This window comes from Haemorhous mexicanus, chromosome 1 (genome assembly GCF_027477595.1).
Source record: "Haemorhous mexicanus isolate bHaeMex1 chromosome 1, bHaeMex1.pri, whole genome shotgun sequence".
NCBI lineage: Eukaryota > Metazoa > Chordata > Aves > Passeriformes > Fringillidae > Haemorhous > Haemorhous mexicanus.
In genome coordinates this window covers 10,739,338-10,747,008 of record NC_082341.1, presented here as the reverse complement: position 1 = coordinate 10,747,008, position 7,671 = coordinate 10,739,338, and the positions used below count along the sequence as shown (strand labels likewise).

Sequence of the window (7,671 nt, the reverse complement as noted above, 5' to 3'; positions counted from 1 at the left end):
GCCTCACGCGCCGCTCCGCGCGTCACACGCCGCGCGCGCGCCGGGGCCCCCTCCCCCCTTCCCCCGTCCGCCAATCCGCGCGCGGCGGCGCCCGGCCGAGCGGCGCCGGCCAATCCCTTCCGCCGGCGGGGGAGGGACTTCCGCCGGGAGCCGGAAGCGGGTCTCTCATGCGAGCGGGTGGTTGAGTCTCGGCTCGGAGACGTTTCGGGCCCGGAGCCGCCGCCGCCCCCCCGCGCCCCCCCCCCGCCCCGCCCGCCCCCGGCGCTGCCGCCGCCCGCGCCCCCTCGGCCCCGCCTCGCGCTCCGCTCTCCTCCTCACGGCATCCGGCGGCGAGGCCCCGGCGGCGGCGGCGGCGCGGCGAGAGGCCCCGGCGCCCGCGGGAAGCCGATAGGAGCGAAAGGCCCCGCGCCGGCGGAGCCCCCCCTCCCCCGTGCCCGCCCGCGTCCCCCGTGCCGAGCCCCGGCCCGAGGGCGGCGGCGGCTGTTGGTGACAGGTGAGTGCGAGGGGCCGCCCGGCCCGCGCCCTCCGGGCGGCGGCGCCCGCCGGGGCCGTTCCGCACCCGCGTCTCCCGGTGCGGGGGGATGGCGGGGCCGAAGAGGGAGCGACACCCCCCGCTCCGTCGCCCCCTCGCACCGGGGAGGCGGCCGGAGCCGCCATCTTCCCACCCGAGGCGGTTCCCGGGGGAGAGACGGGAGGGAGGAGGAGGATCCCGGCTCGGGGCCGCGGTGGCGGCGGGGGTAGGGCGGGCGAGCCGCCGGGGCCGCTCCCGCACTGCGGCCTCGCTGCCCCGGGCACAGCGGGTGAGCTTTGCCCCCGCGCCGACGGGGCCTTGCGGGAGAGCCGCGTGTGCCGCGGGGCGAGCGGGAAGGGGGCGAGCGCCGGGGGGATCCGCCTGGAGCCTTCCCGGCTGCCCGGCCGGGGCGGATGGGCGGCCGGGACGCTCCGGAGCAGCGGGCGGTGCCGGCCCCTGGCCCGTCGCTCCGGGCACGTCGCTGACTTTCCACGCGAGCCGTGTCCTGAGCAGGTGAATTGCCGGCGGGCCGGGGGTGCGCTCAGGCTGCACAGCGCTACCTGCGGGAGCGCTGCGCTGCCCCCAGGATTTAGTTGTTGTTGGGCCTTCGATAGCTGCTTCAGCGGAGTTGTTTTCACTCTCGGTTTCAGTTTGCCCAGGTGCTCAAAATTATTACGTAGCTTTGTCCACAGTTTAAACAGATGTGCACTTGCCAAACAGTGTTTGTTGTATGAGATTCCTGTGTGGCAGATAAGTGTAATTATTTTTATTCTGCAGGTAAGCAAATTGAGGCAAAGTGGTTAAGACTTGCCTGTGGCCACAGAGAGAGAGAGCTGGTTTCAAAACCACTGTTTAAACTTGAGTCACTCTTGGGGTAAAACCATGGGAATTCTGGCTTCCAGTTCTGTGTCTTGTCTCTGGCCTAGTTTGTTGGCCTCTGAATCCTTCGTAAAATTGGAGAAGGAATCTTTCTTAAGTACTGCCTCAAGGACTGCTATTGTAAGGTCTGTCTTGTGGTTAAAGTTTCATGTCAGACTTATCTGTTTTTTGCAGATTGGATAAATTCTCAAAGGTCAAAGCATGTTGTATTTTTTTTTCAACTTGCTGGTATTTCACAACTCTTGGGTTTTGATTCTGGTCTGGTAACTTTTTATCAGCTGAACTTTCACTTCTCCCTGCTGATTTGTAAGCATTTCTTCAAGTGAGTTCTCAAGATATAAAGCTAATCAGCTTACTCACTCTAGCTATTAGAACAACATTGTTTTTTTTATTTTTTAAAATTTTTTTTGTGGGAAGTGAAAGGGAGGTGAAAACTAGGCTGAGGCCTGATAATACACATACAAAAAGCAGTATATATTTTATGTATAATGTCTACAGAAAATTTTATTCTTCTAGATGTGTTGTCATTCATGTTCATGGAAGCTACAATTACTTCTGTGTTTAATTGGTCTTACATTTTGGGGGAAAAATAATCTTTATTCAAATGGAGGTTAAAGTTTTCTTAAATGAATTACAAACATTGAATTTACAAGCAGAAAATTGAAAGCATTTGATCTCTTGGATGTTCCTTAGTTAACAATTGTTGTAAGCGGGTCCTTAAGAGCGCACAATGTTCTGGGTTAGATTGAACTGTTTACCTTGTAAATTTTTCCAGGTTTTTTTACCCATTTATACACAAACACCATGAAGGACTAAAGGTGTAAGCACACACAAGCATGTGCTGCCTTGGTTGCTTTTTATAGCTGGCTGTAGTGCCAATATATACACAGAAAGCACAAATGACTGATGTGTATTTATTATATATAGTGCTTAGATATGGAGCTGTATCTTAAGTGTTTCATTACAGAGCAAAACAGAAGATCTGGAACTGGAGGCAATTATGGGAGCTTGGGGATTTTGTTTCTTTGAGACATACAGAAACCATGTAGTCAGTTTCTGATGGTGATGTTTTATTTCGATTAGAGTGAAGTTAAATCCTTGGTTTATTTACTGAAATGCAAAGTCAATAGAGTCAGGTTTGTCTAATCTACATGTTCTGTACTGATCTGTTGCTGCGTCCCTTATTAAGTCTCATATCTTGCAGCAGCTTTGGCTTTAAATCAGTTGAGAGCTTAATTGGCATGGTAATACAAACTCTTTGTTAAATATTTATTACATTGCCTCACAGAATGCACATGCTAGACACGGAAAAGGCATGTTTGTGACCATAGTGCATGACAAATCTAAAGTGACAGCTTAAAGGTAGCAAAAAAGGAGTTACAAAAAACAAAGTAATTAGGTGCAGATGTATTCCATCAATTTGATTTTTTTAAAACTAGGTGGCTTTTAGCACCTTCAGCACTATTAATGTTTAATTCCGTGGTGTCTATATATATTCATCAGGCATTCACATTCTCGTAAATTAACAGGTAAGGCACACAAATAAGAATGTAAAGCACTTGACTTGACTTTTCTTGTGCCTGTGTTGGAAGGAGCAGGTTTTGCAAAGGGCGCAGCCTTATCGATCTTGAAGAAGAGCACTCTTGCCTTGGAGGTGCCAAGGTGGCTTTGGAGGTAGCTCACAAATGCAGTGTCAGGAGGGCTGTTGCTGGCAGAAAGAGATGAAGCAAGCAAAGAAATGTATTCTGAAGTCTGGAGAATATTAAGCTTTGGGAGTGTGATTTGTGTGTGAGTGCATGTATGCACACGTGTGAGAAACTGTTACATGCCATAAGGCTTGATAAGTGTGGTTTGCAAAGTTCTCTGTTCCTCTAAGCATTTACTAGCAAAATGACATTTTTGGACACTAAGTTTGTCTAAGTCTTAGACGTAACTGTAGAAAATAATCTCAGGCTGCATTTTTTTTTTTCCTGCATGTAATCAGCGATACTCAGCCACCAGGTGTATTGGAAGTCTTGTGCATTTGCATTTAGAATGGGCACACAGGTATGAGTAGGAAGGACAGGATGTTACAAAACAGGACGTTGTAAGGAAGAAAATTAACCCTCTCCCTGCAGTTTTGAAATAGGCAATGATGTGTGGAGAGCTGTGTAGAAGATGACAATAAAAGCTACTCTTGTTGTAAAGGCCCTGGAAAGGTGTTTGAGCAGTGTTGTTCTGAAAGCAAGGCATGCACGTGCTGAAATTAATACTCTGAATTTAGTCCGTATACATGGTCTAGATGGGTGGATTTCACAACAGAAGCCACTGATTTAATTAGGATGGGGAAAGTGATGTAAAACTTAAAACTAGCACTATTTCAAAGTTTGTAATCCCTCAAAAAAGAGAAGACACGCATGCACAGCCTCTTCCCCTGAACTGATAATGTGCTTTGTCAAAGGCACGAGTTCTAACTGTATTTGCATTTTCAAGCTAATGCTTTGGGAAAGCTCTGTTTTCTTTTCCTGTGCATTAACTCCTCTGTGCTAAACTCAAGGCAAGCTAGTGTATCATAATAGTTAAACACAAAAATAGCATTCTAAAGCAACTTCTCTGAATATAAAACTGAGTGATATTTCACATGGTCAAAAACCCTTTACTGTAAATACCGGAAAATTGAAGAAGACCCATTGCTATTCCAAGAAGCTGTTTCCTTTCTCTTTAAGCATATAATGACTTTGACTGTCTAATGTTAAGAATGTGTCTACAACCAACAAGTTTGAGAAACTTGTTAGAAATCGAAGACCAGCAGTAGATTTCTGTTCCACCCATTCATCTACTTAAGTGCCATAAAAAGTATTACAAGATAGAAACAATTTCTGTTAATTGGTTCCCAGCTGGTGGTACTTAAATCTTGGTGATGTGATGGAGCCAAGGATTTATGAAATCATTGGTCTTTCACATCTGTGTGTGTAGCTGTTCCATACCTTTTCTGAAGGAGGGTGCCTCCCCATTCAGAAGCAGGTGTTACGGAGCAATACCCACAGACAACAAAGGTACTTTGGAGTGCTCAAATTAGGTGTGACTGTAATACGGCATAAATGTGTGATTAGGATAGCCGTGGCAGTGTTCATTCTGTGATGTGTGCTGCTGCAGGTATTTTGTGTCTGGGTATGTGTTTCAGGAACAACAATTAACTCCAAAATTGGAAGTCTGACAGAGGTTACTAATATGTGGCTAGCTGCTTGGCCTAGAACATTGCCGGGAATTGGGGAAGCGCTGTTTTGACACCCTGATGAATCACCAATTTCTTTGAGTCTTAATCTTTTCGAACGCTCTCGTTTACCAGGGAGGGCCGGGCTATGCATATTCTGGATCCTGTCAGTCCAGCTCCTTAATGGGTAGTTGAATGATGTAATACAAAAGGAATCAGTTGTTCATAAGCTGAATGGATTGCCACCTCTGCACTTCCAGCAGCTCTGTTGTTATTCTCATAAGGCTGTTGGCATGTAAGGAGCTGGTGTTCCAGAGAGCATATCCTACAGTAAAGGATTATTCTGGATTGCCTCTGTGGCCATGTAGAGTTCACAGATATATCAAGTTCAGAGTACGTGTATTCAAGGTAGCAGCAGGTATACACAACTTTGAGTTCTGGACTGTTGCACGTATAGATAGAAATCTAGATGCCTACAGAAATGTATAGACATCTGTCTGCCTTGGTAGCCTGTGATGAATTGGACACAACTGCTTTATCTGTAAGGGATTCTTTTCTAAAATTCCAATATCATATTCATTGTTGAAAACAGGAAACACTGGCAACACAGACTTCGGAAATTACACCTTCAGATGCTATCAGAATTTCACATGGAATATGTTCAGGAGAACCCTGAGTTTTCAGTGTGAAGAACATACAGTTATTTTATCTAAAGCTAGTGCTGGGCTTTTTGGAAGTCAAAATACTGTATCACCTTATTTGGCTTTTAGATCTCTTGTGGTTTTTTTGCACAAGTATCTAAAGAATATTTTCCTTTTGCATGGGTTAATTCTCTCTTATTGACTTCTGGAAGTGACCAACAATAGTGAATGCTTTATTGGTACTATTCATGACAGACTTTCATCTGTCTTGTTAGTGGAATTGCAAACTTGCTTCAAACACTGTAGAATTCTGTTACTCTGTTAAAAGTGTTTATCAGTGTTTCTCAGCCCAGCTAATGTTCTGCAGTCCGTTTTAAGCAAAGTATTTTATAGTTACAGGATGCCAGTGATCCAACAGGGAAACCTGAGAAACAAAATATTAGTTAAATAGTAACTATGTTGAGAAAAAAATCATTTCATAAATCTCATTTGGCAGAAACCTAATGAAAGGTTTGAAAGCTTTACAGTATGTCTCTTGGCAGCTTTATGGTTTTGTTTTCGGTCACTGTTGGTATCCATATGCGTATTTTCACAGGTTGTGGTGCTGTCACAGGTTGCCCCACAACAGAGTCTGACTCTGACTGTTGTTCAAACAAGGAACTGATGAATCAACAGGCCAATGTCCAAAGTAGCTTGCTTTTTCATACCCTAGTGCTGAGGGTTTATGCTCAAATGTTTGAATGTATCCTCCCGTTTTCTGGTTCTTGTTCTAGGAATTAAAAAGTGGAGCAGAAGTGAAGACTGTACAGGGGCACAGTTACTTTAAGTGCTGAGCTACCTGTACGTGCAGAATTTGCAGTCTTATCTCAGAGTTTCATTCCCATTCAATGTTGTTGCTGCCCAACAGAGAGGGACAGAAAATGGTCACCATGTTGCTGTTTAAAGCAGCAAGGCAAACAATTTGGTCAGAATATCAGTCTACATTGGCATCTCTCCAGGATCTTGGGTTTGTGTCCCTGCTTAAATTTAAAGCTTCTTGTCCATTTCTTCATAATAAATGTCAAAAAAATTATGCTGTCAAGGAGGGAAGGGACTGTTTTTAATGAACATATGTTACAGCTTAGCTTATAGTCTGTATTTTATGAATATAATTTTCTTAGTTACCATTGTGTATTCTAACTGTATTCAGGAATAAGTGAAATTTTTAGAAGGGTCTGTGCCCAGTTATTTTGACTTACAAGAAAAAATTATTGTCATTAAATCCAAGCTAAGATATTGGCAGTCCATCCTTTAACTGTGAGTCAAAACCTGAATTACCAGTAGTTTTGATTACAAAAACTGGGAAGGTGGGGTACTCTGACTGTGAACAAATGTGCACCCAGGAGGTGATAGTCTTTCATACAATGATTTAAAACTAAGCAAGAGCTGCTTCTGGTTTCGGTGAAGCTTCCAATGGAGGATGGTAGCCTTTATTAAAAGAGGAAGTAATACTTAAATGACTGGATTATTGGAGTTAAATTCTATTTTTGGTGAAGAGGTTAATGAAATAATCATTAGCAAAAAAACATTAGTTTCCTTTTCTTTTACAAAACCTTAGAGTTAAATCATGCTTTTTCTGTAATTAGTTAAATTTCAATTTAGATTTGGGACTGAAGATGTTTCAAAACTTAAACATTCTAGGTCAATGAATGCTTTTCAAGTCATCTGAAAAAAAAGCCAAAACGAAACTCCAGAGATTGAGGGGAGTTCATCCCAGGCTGTTTGTTTTGCAGAATGACTGTTTATTTAAATAGTTTTTGCATTGTCAAGTATTGCTGTATACATTCGTGTTGGGACAAAAATTGTCTCTGTACCTTATTGCTTATCACTGGCATTATCAACATCATATATGGTTATATATGCCTCTCACTTGGACTTTATGTAGGTATAGATCCTCTTCTCTCCTAGTTTTCTCAGGCCTATTGTGAGGGAAGATATATTCCAGGAGGACTGTAGTGGTTGTCCCTTTGGCTTGCATCAAATCTTTTCCAGAATTCTAGTTCTGTGTGCATTTGAATTTGAGATCTGTGGTGTTAGATTTCTGCTTCCCTTAGTTAGGAGCTTATTGTATGGTCCCAGAATGCCATGATAAAGAACTTGGCAAATTGGTTTTGAAGCTGTGTGTGTGTCTCTTAAATAATAATTCAAAGTACTAAAAATATTAAGGATCCTGGAAATTCCATATGCAGCTTTTGACCTCCTCTTGCTTAAGTGCAATGCTGATTGCAGTCTTGAAAAGTGGAATCCAAGTAATAGCAATATTCTAAGATAAGACTATTAAGATCTGTTAAAGAAGGTTAGACTTCTAACCTCACCCTTGGAACTGCACTAAATATTAACCCTATATCTTCAAGTGGTGTTTTTAGTTTTGTCTTTCATCATAAAATACTGCATCTGCTTCTGCCAAC

General features: G+C 44.0%; 1 protein-coding gene across 1 annotated transcript in view; it reads left to right on the top strand.

Annotated features, from left to right (window-relative positions):
- The first annotated feature begins 334 nt into the window (after positions 1 to 334).
- Positions 335 to 7,671, top strand: part of LARP4B (La ribonucleoprotein 4B) — a 55,844-nt gene continuing 48,507 nt past the window's right edge. The window contains exon 1 of the mRNA XM_059839952.1: positions 335 to 493. The gene's annotated coding sequence lies outside the window, so the exon portion shown is untranslated. The remainder of the gene's footprint in view (positions 494 to 7,671) is intronic.